At 38.9% G+C, this 19,492-nt stretch overlaps 1 pseudogene across 1 annotated transcript in view; it reads right to left on the bottom strand.

The window, feature by feature from the left end:
* Window positions 1–428: 428 nt before the first annotated feature.
* LOC309805373 (cytochrome c oxidase subunit 7C, mitochondrial-like) overlaps window positions 429–19,492 on the bottom strand; it is a 53,091-nt pseudogene continuing 34,027 nt past the window's right edge. The window contains exon 2 of the transcript in view: window positions 429–719. The product of the transcript in view is annotated as a cytochrome c oxidase subunit 7C, mitochondrial-like (transcript). The remainder of the gene's footprint in view (window positions 720–19,492) is intronic.

The raw sequence follows: 19,492 nt of genomic DNA, 5'->3' as shown, positions 1-19,492 counted from the left end.
GTTGGTCAGTAGCACATTTATCAAGTGAAAAATTTCAGTTTTAGGGTACAGGTCTAGATGAATAAAATGAAGCTCTTGAACTTAAATCTGCGTACACTACTGGTTTTCCTAATGGTTAACTAATTGTCACTCATGGAGAAAAATTAATTTATTCCTTCAAAGTAAAAAAAGACTAAAAGTGTATCTTTTTTCTCCCCTTAAATTAAAAAAACGTACAGGACAAAGTTTGCATTTCTCTTTTACAGTGAATTACTGACAAATTCCTGAACAAGCAAACGAAAATTAAAATTCAGAATTTAAGACCAAGAAACAAGCTTAATCATGTAATATTTAATTAAGAAACTAATAATGGAATATTACCCAAATAAAAAGTAAGTACAAGCTCAATTAGCATGTTCCATATTTCAGAGGAGAAGCATTAAGGGTTTATGCCATAAGTTTATTTACAAACATATCTAGGATGCTGAGTTCAAGAATTTGATCCTTTTTTCAAAGAGACTGCCCCTCTTAAAATCTGCTCTACATATCTATCTCATGGATTATTTTTTAAGCAGTTGTTGTCTTCCCCTAAAGAAAGGCACAGCAAATCCAGACCCAAAGTACATACTCATAATAGCTAGTAACTGCTACTTCTTTTCCACTGAAAATGGTAAATTCTTCCCTGGACCCTCCTCATAGTGGCTCCTATGGACCACAGAGGTTGTGAACCTCTGGATGCTCTATCCCAACATAGTGCTGTGGGAAGCTCTGCGAAAGGCACAGAGACTGAAGGTGCAAGAAATAGTGGCGGCACACCAAGCTGTATTTGAGCATAGTTGAGTAGCAATGTTGTGTTAGTTTCAGGTGTACAGCAAGGTGATTGAGTTATATATATACTTGTATCTATTCTTTTTCAATTTTTTCCCATTTAGGTTATTACGGAGTATTAAGCAGAGTTCCCTGTGCTATAGAGTAAGTCCTTGGTTATCTATTTTATGTTTTATTTTTTTCCCAAATTTTATTTATTTATTTATTTATTTTAAACATCTTTACTGGAGTATAATTGCTTTACAATGTTGTGTTAGGTTATCTATTTTAAATAGAGCAGTGTGTACATGTCAATCCCAAACTCCCAATTTATCCCTCCCCCTCACCCTTCTACCCTGGTAAACAAGTTCATTCTCTAAGTCAGTGAGTCTGTTTCTATTTTGTAAATAAGTTTATTTGTATCATTTTTCTTAGATTCCACATATAAATGATATCATATGATATTTGTGTTTCTCTGTCTGACTTAATTACTTAGTATGATTATCTCCAGGTCCATCCATGTTGCAGCAAATGGCATTATTTCATTCTTTTAAATGTCTGAGTAATATTCCATTGTATATAGGTACCACATCTTATTTTATCCATTCCTCTGTTGATAGCCATTTAGCTTGTTTCCATGTCTTGGCTATTGGAAACAGCGCTGCAATTAACACTGGGGTGCATGTATCTTTTTGAATTATGGTTTTTTCAGGGTATATGCCCAGGAATGGAATTACTGTATCGTATGGTATCTCTATTTTTAGTTTTTAAAGGAACCTCCATAGTAGCAATATCAATTTACATTACCACCAACAGTGAAGGAGGGTTCCCTTTTCTCCATACCCTCTCCAGCATTTATTGTTTGTAGACTTTTTGATGATGGCAACTCTGATCAGTGTGAGGTGATATCTCAGTGTAGTTTTGATATGCATTTCTCTGATAATTAGTGATGTTAAGCATCTTTTCATGTGCCTCCTGGATATCTGTATGTCTTCTTTGGAGGAATGTCTATTTAGGTCTTCTGCCCATTTTTTTTGATTGGGTTGTTTGTTTGTTTTGCTATTGAGCTGTATGAACTGTTTGTAAATTTTGGAGATTAATCTCTTGTCAGTACCATCGTTTGCAAATAATTTCTCCCATTCTATGGCTTGTCTTTTCATTTTGTATATGGTTTCCTTTGCTGTGCAAGAGTTTTTGAGTTTAATTAAGTCCCATTTGTTTATTTTTGTCTTTATTTCCATTACTCTAGGAGGTAGGTCAAAAAAGATCTTGCTGAGATTTATGTCAGAGTGTGTTCTGCCTATGTTTTCCTCTAAGGGTTTTATAGTATCCAGTCTTACATTTAGGTCTTTAATCCATTTTGAGTTTATTTTTGTGTATGGTGTTAGGGAGTGTTCTGATTTCATTCTTTTACATGTAGCTGTCAAGTTTCCCCAACACCATTTGCTGGAGAGACTGTCTTTTCTCCATTGTAGAGTCTTGCCTCCTTTGTTATACATTAGGTGACCATAGGTGTGTGGGTTTCTCTCTGGACTTTCTATCCTGTTCCATTGATCTATATTTCTGTTTTTGTGCCAGTACCATAATTTTTTGATGACTGTGGCTTTGTAGTGTAGTCTGAAGTCAGGGAGCCTGATCCCTCCAGCTCCATTTTTCTTTCTCAGGAGTGCTTTGGCTATTCGGGGTATTTTATGTCTCTATACAAATTAAAAAAAAATTTGTTCTAGTTCTGTGAAAAATGCCATTGGTAATTTGATAGTAATTGCATTGAATTTGTAGATTGCCTTGGGTAGTATAGTCATTTTCACAGTATTGATTCTTCCAGTCCAAGAACATGGTGTATGTTTCCATCTGCCTGTGTCATCTTTGATTTCTTTCATCAGCATCTTATAGTTTTCAGAGTAGAGATCTTTTGCCTCCTTAAGTAGGTTTATTCCTAGGTATTTTTATTCTTTTTGATGTGATGGTAAATGGGATTGTTTCTATAATTTCTCTTTCTGATCTTTCATTGTTAGTGTATAGAAATGCAACAGATTTCTGTGTATTAATTTTGTATCCTGCCACTTTACCAAATTCATTGATGAGCTCTAGTAGCATCTTTAGGATTTTCTATGTATAGTATCATGTCATCTGCACTTACATCTTTACTTCTTCTTTTCCAATTTGGATTCCTTTTATTCCCCCCCCCCTCTAATTTCCATGGCTAGGACTTCCAAAACTATGTTGAATAAAAGTGGTGAGAGTGGACATCCTCATCTTTTTCCTGATCTTGGAATGCTTTCAGTTTTTCACCATTGAGTATGATGTTAGCTGTGTTTGTCATAAAAGGCCTTTATTATGTTGAGGTAGGTTCTCTCTATGCCTACTTTCTGGAGAGTTTTTATCATAAATTGTGTTGAGTTTTTTTGAAAGCTTTTTCTGAATCTATTGAGATGATCATATGGTTTTTATTCTTCAATTGGTTGATGTGGTGTATCACACTGATTGATTTGCAGATACTGAAAACTCCTTGCAACCCTGGGATAGATCCCACTTGATCATGGTGTTGATCCTTTGAATGTATTGTTGGAATTGGATATTTTGCAGGTATTTGTTGGGGATTTTTGTGTCTATCTTCATCAGTGATACTGGCCTGTAATTTTCTTTTTTTTGTGGTATCTTTGACTATTTTTTTTTATCAAGGTGATGGTAGTCTCATAGAATGAGTTTGGGGGTGTTCCTTCCTCTGGAATTTTTTTGGAATAATTTCAGAAGGATAGGTGTTAACTCTTCTCTAAATGCTTGATAGAATTCACCTGTGAAGCCATCTGGTCTTGGATTTTTCTTTGTTGCAAATTTCTAAAATCACAGGTTCAATGTCATTACTTGTGATTGATCTGTTCCTATTTTCTATTTCTCCTTGGTTTAGTCTTGGGAGACTGTACCTTTCTAAGAATTTGTCCATTTCTTCTAGGTTATCCATTTTATTGAAATATAATTGCTTATACTAATCTCTTACAATCCTTTGTATTTCTGTGGTGTCCATTGTAATGTCTCCTTTTTCATTTCTAATTTTATTGTTTTGAGACCTCTCTGTTTTTTTCTTGATGAGTCTGGCTAAAGGTTTATCAATTTTGTTTATATCTTTTCAAAGAACCAGCTTTCAGTTTTATTGATCTTTTCTATTTTTTTCTGTCTCTGTCTCATTTATTTCTGCTCTGATCCTCATGACTTCTTTCCTTCTACTAACTTTGGGTTTTGTTTTTTTTCCTCTAGTTGCTTTAGGTGTAAGATTAGGTTGTTTATTTGAGATTTTTCTTGTTTCCTGAGGTAAGATTATATTGCTATAACCTTCCATTTTAGAACTGTTTTTGCTGCATCCCATAAATTTTGGTTCATTGTGCTTTCATTTTCATTTTTCTCTAGGTATTTTTTTGATTACCTGTTTGATTTCTTCAGTGATCCATTGGTTGTTTAGTAGCATATTGTTTAGCCTCCAAGTGTTTGTGTTTTTCACAGATTTTTTCTTGTAGTTGATTTCTAATCTCATAGCATTGTGGTTGGAAAAGATGCTTGATATGATTTCAGTTTTCTGAAATTTACCAAGTCTCTCTTTATGGCCCAGCATGTGATCAGTCCTGGAGAATGTTCCATGTGCACTTGAGAAGAATGTGTATTCTGCTGCTTTTGGATGGAATGCTCTATAAATATCAATTAAGTCCATCTGGTCTCATGTGTCATTTAAGGCCTGTGTTTCCTTTTTTGATTTTCTGTCTGGAGGGTCTGTCCATTGATGAAAGTGGGGTGTTAAAATGTTAAAGTCCTCCACTATTATTGTGTTACTTTCAATTTCTCCTTTTATGGCTGTAAGCTTTTGCCTTATATATTGAGGTGCTTCTATGTTGGGTGCATATATATTTACAGTTGTTGTATCTTCTTCTTGGATTGATCCCTTGATCATAATGTAGTGTCCTTCTTTGTCTCTTGTAACAGTCTTTATTTTAAAGTCTATTTTGTCTGATATGAGTATTGCTAGTCCAGCTGTCTTTTTTTTTTTTTTTTTTTTTTTTGCGGTACGTGGGCCTCTCACTGTTGTGGCCTCTCCCGTTGTGGAGCACAGACTCCAGATGCTCAGGCTCAGTGGCCATGGCTTACGGGTCTAGCTGCTCCGCGGCATGTGGGATCTTCCCGGACCGGGACACGAACCCGTGTCCCCTGCATCAGCAGGCGGACTCTCAACCACTGCGACACCAGGGAAGCCTTCCCCAGCTGTCTTTTAATTTCCATTAGCATGGAATACTTTTTTCCATCCCCTCACTTTCAGTCTGTATGTGTCCGTAGATCTGAAGTGGATCTCTTCTAGGCAGCATATATACGATTCTGGTTTTTGTGTTCTTTCAGCCAGTCTATGTCTTTTGGGTGGAGCATTTAATCCATTCACATTTAAGGTAATTATCTATATTTATGTTCTTACTGCTATTTACTTAATTGTTTTGGATTTTGTTTGAAGATCTTTTGTGTTCCCTTCTTTTGTTTTCTTTTGTTGTGATTTTATGACTATCTTTAGTGTTGCTTTTGGATTGCTTTTTCTGTTTTGTGTATGTTTCTATTGTAGATTTTTGATTTGCAGTTCCCATGAGGTTTTGATATGGCAGTCTATATATAAACAAAATTGTTTAAGTTGCTGGTCTTTTAATTTCAAATGGATTTCCAACATTCTGCATTTGTACTTACCTCTTCTCATGATTGCTGGTTTTGATATCATATTTATGTGTGGATGATTTCCTATCTCACTGTATTTTTTTTTCTAATTTTTTTTTCTTCTTACTGTATTTTTGCCTTTACCGATGAACTTTCCCATTCCTAATTTTCTTGTTTCTAGTTGTGGCCTTTTCTTTTCCACCTAGAGAAGTTCCTTAAGCGTTTGTTGTAAAGCTGGTTTTGTGGTGCTGAATTCTCTTAGCTTTTGCTTATCTGTAAAGCTTTGGATTTCTCCATTGAATCTGAATCAGAGACTTGCTGGGTAGAGTGTTCTTGGTTGTAGGTTTTCCCCTGTCATCACTTTAAATATGTTGTGCCACTCCCTCTGCCCATCAGAGTTTCTGGTGAGAAATCAGCTTATAACATTATGAGTGTTCCTTTGTATGTTATTTGTTGCTTTTCTCTTGTTGCTTTTAATATTTTTTCTTTATCTTTAATTTTTATTAATTTGATAATTATGTGTCTTGGTGTGTTCCTCCTTGGGTTTATCCTGCCTGGGACTCTCTGTGCTTCCTGGTCTTGGATGACTATTTCATTTCCTATGTTAGGGAAGTTTTCAACTACTATCTCTTCAAATATTTTCTCAGTTCTTTCTCTCTCTCCTCTCCTTCTGGGCCCCTTATAATGCAAATGTTGGTGTGTTTAATGTTGTCCCAGAGGTCTCTGAGATTTTCTTCATTTCTTTTCATTCTATTTTCTTTATTCTGTTCTGTGGCAGTGATTTCCACCATTCTGTCTTCCAGCTCACTCATCCGTTTTTCTTTCTTACTTATTCTGCTATTGATTCCTTCTAGTGAATTTTAAAATTTTAATTATTGTATTGTTCATCTCTGTTTGTTTGTTCTTTAGTTCTTCTAAGTCTTTGTTAAACATCTCTTGTATCTTCTTGATCCATGCCAACATTTTTTACCGAGATCTTGGATCATCTTTACTATCATTACTTTGAATTCTTTTTCAGGTAGATTGCCTATCTCCACTTCATTTAGTTTTCCTTGTGAGTTTTTATCTTGTTCCTTCGTCTGGGACATATTCCTCTGCCATGTCATATTGTCTAACTTTCTGTGTTTTAGTCTCCATTCTGTAGGCTGCATGATCATAGCTCCTCTTTCTGGTATCTGCCTCCTGGTGGGTGAGGTTGTTCCAGAGGCTTGTGCAGGCTTCCTGGTGGGAGGGACTGGTGTCTGCCCTCTGGTGGGTGGTGCTGGGTCTTGCTCTCTGCTGGCCATGGCCATGTTAAGGTTTGTGTTTAGAGGTGGTTGTTGGCTCAGTATGGCTTTAGGCAGCCTGTCTGCTGATGAGCGGGGCTGTGTTCCTATCCTGCTGGTTGTTTCGCCTGAGGCATTCCAGCACTAGAGCCTGTAGGCTGTTGGGTATGGCCAGGCCTTGATGCCAAAATGGCAACTTCCAGGAGAGTTTACACTGATCAGTATTCTCTGGGGCCTCTGCCACCAGTGTCCTTGCCTCCTCAGTGAGCCACAGCTGACTCCTGCCTCCACAGGAGACCCTCCAAGACTCATAGCTAGGCCCAGCCCAGGGTCCTATGGAGCTACTGCTTTATGCTGGGTCCCAGTGTACTTGAAACCTTGTGTATGTCCTTCAAGCGTGGAGTATCTGTTTCTCCTTGTCCTGTAGAGCTCCTGCACTCCAGCCCTGGTGGATTCAAGGGCAAATGTGCTGGGGACTCCTCCTGATGCCAGACCCTCAGGCTGGGTAACATGACGTGGGGCTCAGGAACCTCACTCTTGTTGGAGAACCTCTCTGATAGAATTATTTTCCAGTTTGTGTTTTGTCCCCCACCTCAGTAGGTATAGGATTTGATTATATCACGAAAGCACCCCTTCTATCATCTCGTTGAGGCTTTTTTGTCTTTGAATGTAAAATACATATATATTTGGTAGGTTCCAGTCTTTTTTGTCAATGGTTGTTCAACAGTTGGTTGTGAGTTTGGTGTTTTTGTGAGAAAAGGTGAACTCAAGTCCTTCTACTCCATCTTTTCTGGAATTGAGGGGCTGCTTTTAGTTTGGATGCTTGCTGTCTCTTTCCTCAGCATGTGCTGACCCTTGTCCCCTTTATATCATGTGTGCAGGTCAGTGGCCCTTGCATGCCCCTTGGATGGTGGAGGCAGGGCTTGATGCCTGCTTGCAGGTCTCATATAGGTGACTGCTGTCCATGCACTCCTGGGGCAGTGGGGGGCTGCACTTGGAGCCTGCTTGGGGATCTCCTAGCTGTGGTTGCTCTCCTCTCACTCCTGGGACAGTGGGAGTAGTGCTTGCGACCTGTCCACGGGTCTCATAGTGGTGGCCCGTGCCCACCTCTGGAGCCCACAATGGTGGCGGCTACTTGCGTCCACCCCTGGAGTTTCTGTAGGCAGTGTCCTGTTTTCTGGGAGCACTTATAGGGAAAGAAGCCCTTATGGTGGTCCCACCTCTCTCCTTGTATGCTCCCCAACAAAGGTGCTTGCCTCTCTGGTGGGCCCAGGCTTGTTCTGAATACACCCTCAGTTGCCACAGTCCAACCTCTTCAGGCTGTGTCTGTGCAGCCAACCCCAGCCTTCTCCCTGGGTCTGACCTCTGGGTGCTTCAGCACCCAGCCCCCACCCACACTGACAGACAAGCGTCTCAGTCTGGGGAACACAGGGCGGTGGTGCTGACCTTCTGTGCATGTTACTGTCCATTTTGCCTTCTGCACACCAGTTGCTGTGCTCTCCTCCAAAGCTCTGAAACTCCCCCTCCATCCAGGCTGATCTCCACGACAGTGAGGAGACTTCCCAGGGTGTGAGAACCTTTCCGCCTTCACAGCTCTCTCCCTGGGGCACAGACCCCATCTTAATTCCTTTCTTTTTCTTTTTTCCTTTTGTCCTACCTGGTTACATGTGTGTTCTTGCACTTTCGGGAGTCTGAGGTCTTCTGCTGGTGTTCAGTAGATGTTCTGTGTGAATTGTTCCACTTGTAGATGTATTTTAATGTTTTTGTGGGAGAAGGTGAGCTCCCCATCCTACTCTTTTGCCATCTTGATCCTGTCCTCACTGTTAATTATTTAAACTATTTGGAAGGGGAAATGGGGAGAGTCCCTCCACTCAGCCCCAGGGCTGTTCTAATGTCAGGGCTCCACTGGTCACTTGGGGCTCTTCCACCTCCTCCTTTGTGTCCTGCCCTCAGCTGACCTGGAAGCAGATGTCTATATTTAAAAATTGAAGTATAGTTAATTTACAATGTTGTGTTAATTTTTGAATCACAGCAAAGTGATTCAGTTATACATATATATTCTTTTTCATATTCTTTTTCATTATGGTTTATTATAGGATATTGAATATAGTTCCCTATTGTTTATCCAGTCTATGTATAACAGTTTGCATCTGCTAATCCCAAACTCCCAATCCATCCCTCCCCTGCCTCCCCGCCCCCTGGCAATCACAAGTCTGTTCTCTATGCTAATGACTATATTTTTATACTAAGTCTTGTTATTTGATAGGGCAAGTCTCCTCAGCTTTTTCTTGAGTTTCTTAGCTATTTGTGGCCTTTCAAACTGCTATAAGTTATAGAATTAGCTTGCCAAAATCACCTCTTGAATTTTTGATTGAGATTGTTATTATTTTGTAAATCAGTTTGGGGAAAATTAATATCATTATATTATTAAATCTTCCAATCCATCAACATGGTATGGTTAAAGACATCTTCCATTTAATGTCTTTAATGTATACACTCAGAGTTCTCTTCAGAGACAACTTATATACCTTTGCTGATTTTATTCCTCAGTACTCTTTTAATGTTATTGTAAATGGTATCTTTCAAAAGAATAAATTTTATTTTTATTGTTTGTGCTAGTATACAGAAATAGAATTGATTTTGTCATACTATTTTTTAAATCCAGTAACCTTACTCAACTCTCATTAATTTTAATAATGTATCTTGTATGTTCATTTTAATTTTCTACCTACATGATCATATAATCTTGTTTTTTTTTTTCATTTGTTTCAATCCCTTATACTTTTTGTTTCAATTTCTTGGTTTATTGATCTGGCTAGGACCACGGTGCACAGGGCTGAATTGAAGTGGAAATAAGTGGGATCTTTGTCTTGTTCCCTATCTGAAAAGGAGCACTTAACAATATTTTACCGTAAAGAATGTTTGTTGTAGATTTTCATCTCTAATAATCAAGAAAGTTTTCTTCTATTTCTACTTTGCAAAGAGGACACCATGAAAGTGAATGAATCTAGAATTTTTTTTCAATGCTTTTTCTACATCTTTCCTGTGTTTTTCCTCCTTTAATCTGACAATGTTGTAAATTACATCAATTATTATTTCCTGATGTTAAATCAAGTTTGCTTTTCTGGGATTAATTCAACTTGGTCATGATGCATTATCCTTTTTCTAAGTTGATGGATTCAGTTTGTTGATATTTTATTTAGGATTTTGGTGTCTATTTTATGAGTAAAATAGGCTTGTAAGTTTTTCTGTCTTGAATTGATCTTGTTGGGTTTTGTTATAAAAGAGTTATTCTAATATCACAAAATAAATTGGGAATTTTAGTGCTTTCATTCTTTTCTCTGGAAGAGTTTGTGTAAAATTGTTATATCTTGCTTAAGTGGCTGATAGAATTCATTGGTGACACTGTCTGGCCTGGAGGCTTTAAATTAAAAAAAATTTGGTATAATTGTAGATTCACATACAGTTGTGAGAAACAATACAGAGAGGTCCTATGTACCCTTTACCCAGTTTTCTCCAAAGGTAATATCTTGAAAAACCATAGTATTATCTCACAAACAGGATCTTGACATTGACACAATCAAGACAAAGAACATTTCCATAACCACAGGGATTTCCCATGTTGTCTTTCATAGCTACACCCAGTTTCCTCTCACTCTTGTACCATTTCTTTAATTTTTTAAATTCTTTTTTACATCTTTATTGGAGTATAATTGCTTTACAATGGTGTGTTAGTTTCTGCTTTATAACAAAGTGAATCAGTTATACATATACATATGTTCTCATATCTCTTCCCTCTTAAGTCTCCCACCCTCCCTATCCCACCCCTCTAGGTGGTCACAAAGCACTGAGCTGATCTCCCTGTGCTATGCGGCTGCTTCCCACTAGCTGTTTTACGTTTGGTAGTGTATATATGTCCATGCCACTCTCTCACTTTGTCACAGCTTACCCTTCCTCCTCCCCATATCCTTAAGTCCATTTTCTAGTAGGTCTGTGTCTTTATTCCCGTCTTACCCCTAGGTTCTTCATGACATTTTTTTTCTTAGATTCCATATATATGTGTTAGCATACGGTATTTGTCTTTCTCTTTCTGACTTACTTCACTCTGTATGACAGACTCTAGGTCCCTCCACCTCACTACAAATAACTCAATTTCATTTCTTTTTATGGCTGAGTAGTATTCCATTGTATATATGTGCCACATCTTCTTTATCCATTCATCTGTTGATGGACACTTAGGTAGCTTCCATGTCCTGGCTATTGTAAATAGAGCTGCAGTGAACATTTTGGTACATGACTCTTTTTGAATTATGGTTTTCTCAGGGTATATGCCCAGTAGTGGGATTGCTGGGTCGTATGGTAGTTCTATTTTTAGTTTTTTAAGGAACCTCCATACTGTTCTCCATAGTGGCTGTACCAATTCACATTCCCACCAGCAGTGCAAGAGTGTTCCCTTTTCTCCACACCCTCTCCAGCATTTATTGTTTCTAGGTTTTTTGATGATGGCTGTTCTGACCGGTGTGAGATGACATCTCATTGTAGTTTTGATATGCATTTCTCTAATGATTAGTGATGTTGAACATCCTTTCATGTGCTTCTTGGCCATCTGTATATCTTCTTTGGAGAAGTGTCTATTTAGGTCTTCTGCCCATTTTTGGATTGGGTTGTTTGTTTTTTTGTTATTGAGCTGCATGAGCTGCTTGTAAATTTTGGTGATTAATCCTTTGTCAGTTGCTTCATTTGCAAATATTTTCTCCCATTCTGAGGGTTGTCTTTTGGTCTTGTTTATGGTTTCCTTTGCTGTGCAAAAGCTTTGAAGTTTCATTAGGTCCCATTTGTTTATTTTTGTTTTTATTTCCATTTCTCTAGGAGGTGGGTCAGAAAGGATCTTGCTGTGATTTATGTCATAGACTGTTCTGCCTATGTTTTCCTCTAAGAGTTTGATAGTTTCTGGCCTTACATTTAGGTCTTTAATCCATTTTGAGCTTATTTTTGTGTATGGTGTTAGGGAGTGTTCTAATCTCATACTTTTACATGTAGCTGTCCAGTTTTCCCAGCACCACTTATTGAAGAGGCTGTCCTTTCTCCACTGTACATTCCTGCCTCCTTTATCAAAGATAAGGTGACCATATGTGCGTGGGTTTATCTCTGGGCTTTCTATCCTGTTCCATTGATCTATCTTTCTGTTTTTGTGCCAGTACCATATTGTCTTGATTACTGTAGCTTTGTAGTATAGTCTGAAGTCAGGGAGCCTGACTCCTCCAGCTCCATTTTCCGTTCCATTTCTTTATCCCTCACAACCACTAATGTGTTCTCCATTTCTATAATTCTGCCATTTCAGGACTGTAATATAAATGGAATCATGTATTCAGTATGCAACCTTTTGTAATATGCCTTTTCAGTCAGCATAATTCTCTGGAGGTTCATTCAAGGCTATTTCGTGTGTCAATAGTTTGCTCCTCTTTTTTCTCTGAGTAGTGTTTCATGGTGTAGATGTGCCACAGTTTTGTGTAATTATTCACCCACTGAATGAAGAACACCTCAGTTATTTCCAGTTTGGGGCTGTTATGAATAAACCTTTTATGAATATTTGTATGCTGTTTTTTTTGTGTGTGTGTGAAGATAAGTCTTCATTTCTGTGGGATAAATGCCCATGAATGTAATTTTGGGTCATATAGGAGTTGAATGCTGATTTTTTTTTTTTTAAACCTGCTCAACCATCTTCCATTTTACATGCCCATCTGCAATGTATGAGTGATCCAGTTCTTCTTCATCCTCAGCAGCATTTGGTGTTGTCACTATTTTTTATTTTAACTGAGTAATATTTAAGCAGTTCTGATAGGTGCATAGTGATATTTCATTGTGGCTTTAATTTACATGTCCTTAATGGCTAATGATGTTGAACATCTTTATTTTATTATATTTTATCTTAATTAATTAATTTTAATTGACATATAGTTGATTTACAATATGTTAGTTTCAGGTGTACAGTAAAGTGATTCAGTTACACATGTATATGTGTGTGTATATATATATATATATATACACACACATTCTTTTTCAGATTCTTTTCCATTTTAGATTATTACAAGATATTGAATATAGTTCCTTGTGCCATACAATAGGTCCTTGTTGTTTATCTATTTTATATATAGTAGTATGTATCTTTTAATCCCAAACTCCTAATTTATCCCTCCCCCTCTTTACCCTTTGGTAACCATAAGTTTTTGAACATCTTTTCATGTGCTTATTTACTATCTATATAACCTCTTTGGTGAAATGTAGCCTTTAGAATTTTATAATTCATGTCCTTTGTCCATTTTCTAATTGGATTGCTTGCTATTTTACTGTTGATTTTGAGTGTTCTTTGTAATATGCAAAGTTACTAGTCCTTTGTTGGATAGGTGGTTTGCAAATATTTTATCCTAGTCTATAGCTTATGTTTTCATTCTTTTAACAGGATTTTCACAGAGTAAAAGTTTAAATTTTTGGTGAACTCTGATTTATCAGATTTCTCTTTATGGATCATGCTTTGGTGTCAAGCTAAGAACTCTTTGCCTAGCTGTAGGTCTTGAGTATTTTCTACTATTTTTTTCTTCTTGAAGTTTTACAGTTTCATCTTTTACACTTAAGTTCATGATCTATTTTGAGTTAACTGTTTGATAAGATGTGTCATATAGGCTGAGGTTCTTTAGTTTTTTGCCTATGGATGTCTTAACTGCTCCAGCAGCATTTTTTGAAAAGGCTCTTTCCTCCACTGAATTGCTTTTGCATCTTTGTCAAAAATCAGTGATGGGGCCTCCCTGGTGGCGCAGTGGTTGAGAGTCCGCCTGCCGATGCAGGGGATACGGGTTCGTGCCCCGGTCTGGGAGGATCCCATATGCCGCGGAGCGGCTGGGCCCGTGAGCCATGGCCGCTGGGCCTGCGCATCCGGAGCCTGTGCTCCGCAACGGGAGAGGCCACAACAGTGAGAGGCCCGCATACCGCAAAAAGAAAAAAAAAAAAAAATCAGTGATGAGTGTGTTCCCAGTTATGTTGCCTCATTCCCAATTATATCAGTCAGAATCCAGTCAGGAGACCAAATCTATACCAATTTGAAGAACAGAAGTTTATATAAAGAATTCTTAACTAGCAACAGGTGGTTAACTACTAAAAGAGATTTAAGGAGATCCTATGGTGTCTAAAAGTATGAAGTACCAAAAAGTTGCTTATATCCCTAGAAGACTGGACAATGAAAGAACTAGGACTTAGGAGGGAGGGCACATCCCATCCCTCCATGAAGGCTGAGATTCAGACCACATCAAAAAGGGCAATGGTACTATAGGAACACACAGACTGCTAGTGCTGAAAAAAAGTGGTAGAGATAGTGAGCCACAGTTGTTTTGGCAGATGGGAAGATAGTTGCCTGAGGGTGTGGCTGAAGCTGTAGCAGAAGTGACTGCTAGGCTGTGATAGTGTGGTCTGAGGGCTCTGGCCAGACTGTCACAAAAGTATATTCCAGGTGAGGAGAACATGGCTTGTGGCGGACCTGAAAATGCAGCTGGGCTCGTGTGTCAGGGCTGCTGAGTTGAGTACCAACAAGTTTTCCATACCAGTCCTCTGGCTCCTCAGCTTAATGGAAAGGAAGGAGAAATGGATTCCAAAAGTAAAGTACCTACTGATTCAGTGTCTCCCAGAGCCCTCTATAGAAATGCAGAACTCTGAGCCAGCTGGCACAGAGGAAATGTGTACAGAGTTCACAACGCAGGGGAAAGAAACGTAGGTTTGAAGTTGAGAAGTAATTAGTTGATAACTGGCATACCAACCTTGAGGGAAGGTGTATTAGGGTTCTCCAGAGAAACAAAACTAATGGAATGTACGTATGGATGTAGGTAGGTGTCTGTCTTGTCTATCTGAAGGAATTGGCTCACGTGATTGTGGAGGCTTGGCAAGTCCAAAATCTGCAGGGTAGTTGTCAGCTGGAGACCCAGGGAGGAGTTTATGCTACAGTTTGAGTCCAAAGGCAGTTTGCTGGCAGAATTCCTCTCCTTCCAGGGAGGTCAGTCTTTTTGTATTAAGGCCTTCAACTGATGGATGAGGCTCACCCACACTATGGAGGGTAATCTGCTTTACTTAAAGTTTACTGATTTAAATGTTAATCTCACCAAAAACACCTTCATAGAAACATCTAGAATAATGTTTGACCAAATATTTGGGTATTGTGGCCTAAGCAAGTTGACACATAAAATTAATCATTACAAAAAGCATTCAGCCTTTCACCATTAAAGATGATGTTAGCTGTAAGTTTTTTATAGGTGCCCTTTATCAGGTTGAGGAAGCTCCTTTCTGTTCCTGCTTTGCTGAGAGTTTTTTTTTAAAATTATGATTAGGTAGGGATATTATCATATTATTTTTCTGCTTCTCTTAACATGATCACACGATTTCTCTATTTTCACTCTGTTTTTACAGTAAATTACATTGATTTTCAAATGTTAAGCAAATCTTGAATTTTGGGATAAGTTCTACTTGGTCATGATGTATTATTTTATTTATATATTATTGGATTGGAATCATTTAAATGTTGTTAAGGAAATTTATATCTATGTTCTTGAGAGATATTGGTCTATTTTTTTTTCTTTTGCCTCATAGGATGAGTTGGGAAGTGTTCCCTCCTCTTGTGTTTTTCTGGGAGAATTTTTGTAGAATTGGTACTATTTCTTTCTTAAATATTTGGCAGAATGAACAAATGAAACCATCTGGCCTAAAGTTTTCTTTGCGGGAAGGTTTCCATTTATGAATTAATTTTCTTCAATAGATGTAGAGCTATGCAGATTATCTATTTCTTCTTGAGTGAGCATTAGTAATTTGTCCTTTTGGAATTTGAGTGACAGTTTGATTAGTGGAGACATAAATACAAATTTATATTGATATTTCCAATCCATATTTAAATTGTAGGGCTTTTAATAAACTTTTCTTGAGTTTATGCTTGCATCTCTTTTCTTGTGTGATAACATAAATTTTCTGTGGTCTTTAATGTTGCTTATTGATACTCTGTTTTCAGCTCTGCAGGGGCGTGTAAAATTCTGAATTTCCTGGTCCTCCTGTAGTTGGATGTGCACACATGACATAATTCTGGCCAATGAGTTGTGAGGAGAAATAGAATTTTTCCACTTCCAAGCTAGAGAACTTAATTGCTCATTCTGGCTTCAATTCTCTTTTGCCCAGCCTCAGCAATTGTGGAAATGTATTGAGAGGGAGTTTTAATCAGCCTGGGTCCTTGAGAAACTATAATGCACAGAGCATCCTGACAGCCTCTACTGGATATATGGCATGTGCAAGAAATAAATCTTTGTTGTTTCAGGCCACTGAGCTCTGAAGTTGATTATTATTGCAGTAAAATCTCCTATCCAGATTGATATCATTTCTTATTTGCTTTATCCTGCTAAATAAGAAGGTAGCTTAAAAATAACAATACAAATAATATTAATCATAAAATATTATAGTATATACAGTATATGTACTATAATAATATTATTAGTGATAAGACTACTGAGTGAAGTATAATATTTCTTTGGCAGTTTGTTTAGCTCTTAATATGACCTACTAAGGATGAGCAAACTACTATGTTCCAAAGTCTCTTGAAATTATTATTTTCTTTCTGTGATTGTTACCTAATTTTATATATTGCTGAGTCATCTTTAAACTAAATTTGAGGCTTTTTGAATGTGGGTGATTTGAATTTGGTCTGCAGATGTGATTACAGCCCCACAGGGACCTTCCCCCCCATCTCCTCAGCACTAAGGCAACTTTCCTTGAGGTTCCCTGGGGCTGGGGTGGGGATGAGCTAGTCAACTTCTAGTTCAACCTTAGCCTGAGAGTATAGCCCTTCGAGGCCCCAGCTTTCTGTGGGATATGGTGTCCTAGCAGACTCCCACCTCGAGTGGGTCCTGCTCATTTCCCTGTGAGGCTGTTGGAATGAAAGCCTGTTTACCTGGATAGACAAGTGCTCTCTGGAAAATAGCCTCACGGCCCTGCTTCTCTTTCTGGGTTCACATTTATTTTCTCATGCTCTTCTCGCCTCCTTGGTGTTTAAGAAGATGTTCTTCTTTAAGAATTTTTAATCCAGTATTGTTAATGGTAGAATTGTCTGAGTGATTGAATCTGCCATATGCTCAGGGAGGGAAGTCTGACTATTGGTTCTGAGGTAGAAATTAATGAGGTATTTATATGGTGGTGGCTGGACCATAGGAATGATTCCACTGTCTTTCCATTAACCCTCATCTGTTTTGTTTTTCTTCCTTCAGTTGCATGGGAAGGATAAGGCAGGTTCAGCTCTGTTGTCGTTGCTTCTACCTGGGAGATGATCATCTCCCCTCACAGTGCCCCATTCATCAAAGATAGGAGTCCTTCTTGTCCTTGCCTGCCCCAAAGAGAGCAAGAGTAGATGGGAAAGTACTGCTCTCTGCCTTGCACCTGTGCGGCTCATGAGTGGGTGTCAGTGTTAGATTTCTCTTCTTAATACAAAAGTGGTATACATAGCTCCTTGTAGAAATTTTAGAAAATACAAATAAACATATCGAAGAAAATTAAATCTGCTTATAATCCCAGAATTCAGTGATAAACATTTGGGCCCATTTGCCCCCTAGTATTCTTTTATCAAAATGAGAATATACAGCATGAGTTTTCTTATATCCTGAAGCAACAGTAGTGTGGTTACCTAGCAGTACCTCAGGAAGTGCTGATTCAGAGTGTCCTTGGATTTTCAGAACACCTGATTAGTGTGAGCACAGGGCCATTTCTCCTTTTAGGGTTTCCTTGGGATATCTATGAGTTACGTTCTCTTTCTTATCTCCCAGGGTTGTTGAAAGTCTTCCTGTTGTTGGTCTGTCTGGGGGTGCATCCTGCCCATTGTACACTGAGTGGGCCCTATTGGTTGTCACTTGCCATCCTTTCTTCCTGGGCTGCTCAGAACACTGCCTAGCAGTTCTTCTGGCCACTGCTTACCAATATCTCTTGTCTGGTAACTGGATTTCACGTTGGCAGGAAACTCTGTCTTGAAGAGATGAACTCTGATGGCCAGTGGACTTAGAGAAGTGGGAGCTAAGAAAACAAACTAATTTTCTGTGGATGTATAAAAATGGTACCTTTGTACACATAAAGGTGATATCCGTCTAGACTTGAATATGATGTACTATTTATTGCATCAAATTTAGTTTTTAAAACTTTGATATTAATTTAATTTAAAAAATTGAAGTATAGTTGATTTACAGTGTTTCAGGTGTACAGCAAAATGATTCAGTTATATATATATACACACACACACATATATATGTATTCTTTTTCAGATTCTTTTCCATTATAGGTTATTACAAGATATTGAATATAGTTCCCTGTGCTATACAGTAGGTCCTTGTTGTTTATCTATTTTATATATAGTAGTATGTATCTGTTAATCCCAAACTCCTAATTTATCTCTCTCCCTCTTTCCCCTTTGGTAACCATAAGTTTGTTTTCTATGTCTGTGAGTTTGTTTCTGTTTTGTAAATAAGTTGATTTGTATTATATTTTTAGATTCCACATATAAGTGATATCATATGATATTTGTCTTTGATTTACTTCACTTAGTATGACGATCTCTAGGCCCATCCATGTTGCTGCAAAAGGCATTATTTCAGTTATTTCATATATACACCACGTCTTCTTAATCTTTTCATCTGTTGATGAACACGTTTAGGTTGCTTCCATGTCTTGTCTACTGTAAATAGTGCTGTTATGAACACTGGGGTTGATAATAATTTTAGATTCAGGCGTAGCCAGCCCCAGTTAATAGAGAATTATGGCTCTGGGACCGTCTTCTAGCCACCATCCAATCTTCATTTAGAAGATGAAGGGGGCCCACTGGCCCCCTGCATATTGGGATATTTAGACCCTAAGCCTGTTAGTCTTCTCACCCCCCACTCCCGGGGCCTGCATAACCCCTACTTCTTTTTTTTTTTTTTTTTTTTGGTACGCGGGCCTCTCACTGTTGTGGCCTCTCCCGTCGCGGAGCACAGGCTCCGGACGCGCAGGCTCAGCGGCCATGGCTCACAGGCCCAGCCGCTCCGCGGCATGTGGGATCTTCCCGGACCAGGGCACGAACCCCTGTCCCCTGCATCGGCAGGTGGACTCTCAATCACTGTGCCACCAGGGAAGCCCCAACCTCTACTTCTTAGTTTTCTCTCTCCTATATTCTTGTCCCTCTCATATATCATCTGGATATGCCTCCACCCCTCCCTGTGCAGCCCAAGCTTGTTTGGACACCCCTTGCCTATCTGGCTCCTGCCCCTGTAGCCCCTAATAGAAGCTCCTCTCTAGGCCTCAAAGTCCCAGGGTTCTGTGCTCACAGGAAAGGATCTGTGCAGGGCCATCTGTCAGCTTCTGCCTGCCTCCCCAAGGGGCATCTGCTTTCACTGTCTTTTCTCTGACAGCCCTTCCTCACTCTCTGAAGACAAACTCCTCTTGAGCAGAGTGATCCCAGGCTCTGGGCAGCTGGGTGCCCGAGCTGTGAGGCATCTGGGTCCTGGGTACAGGCCAGTAGTCAGAGTCACTGCTCTTTGCAGCACCTCTCTTTCTTCCACTTAGCCTGGACACTGTGCCCCCAGTGCCTGGCTGGGAAGATGCTCACCAGAGCCCAGAGGATGCTCTCCATCTTCACCACACCATGGCACCCCACCATGCAGCCATCAGCCTTGCTGTGTGCAATGACCTCCCCTCACAGAGCTGGTGTGCCTGCGGTGCCATTG

This window comes from Mesoplodon mirus, assembly GCF_964341445.2.
Source record: "Mesoplodon mirus genome assembly, chromosome: 5".
NCBI classification, from domain to species: domain Eukaryota; kingdom Metazoa; phylum Chordata; class Mammalia; order Artiodactyla; family Ziphiidae; genus Mesoplodon; species Mesoplodon mirus.
Note: the sequence above shows the minus strand (reverse complement) of the source record. Positions and strands in the feature narration are given on the sequence as shown.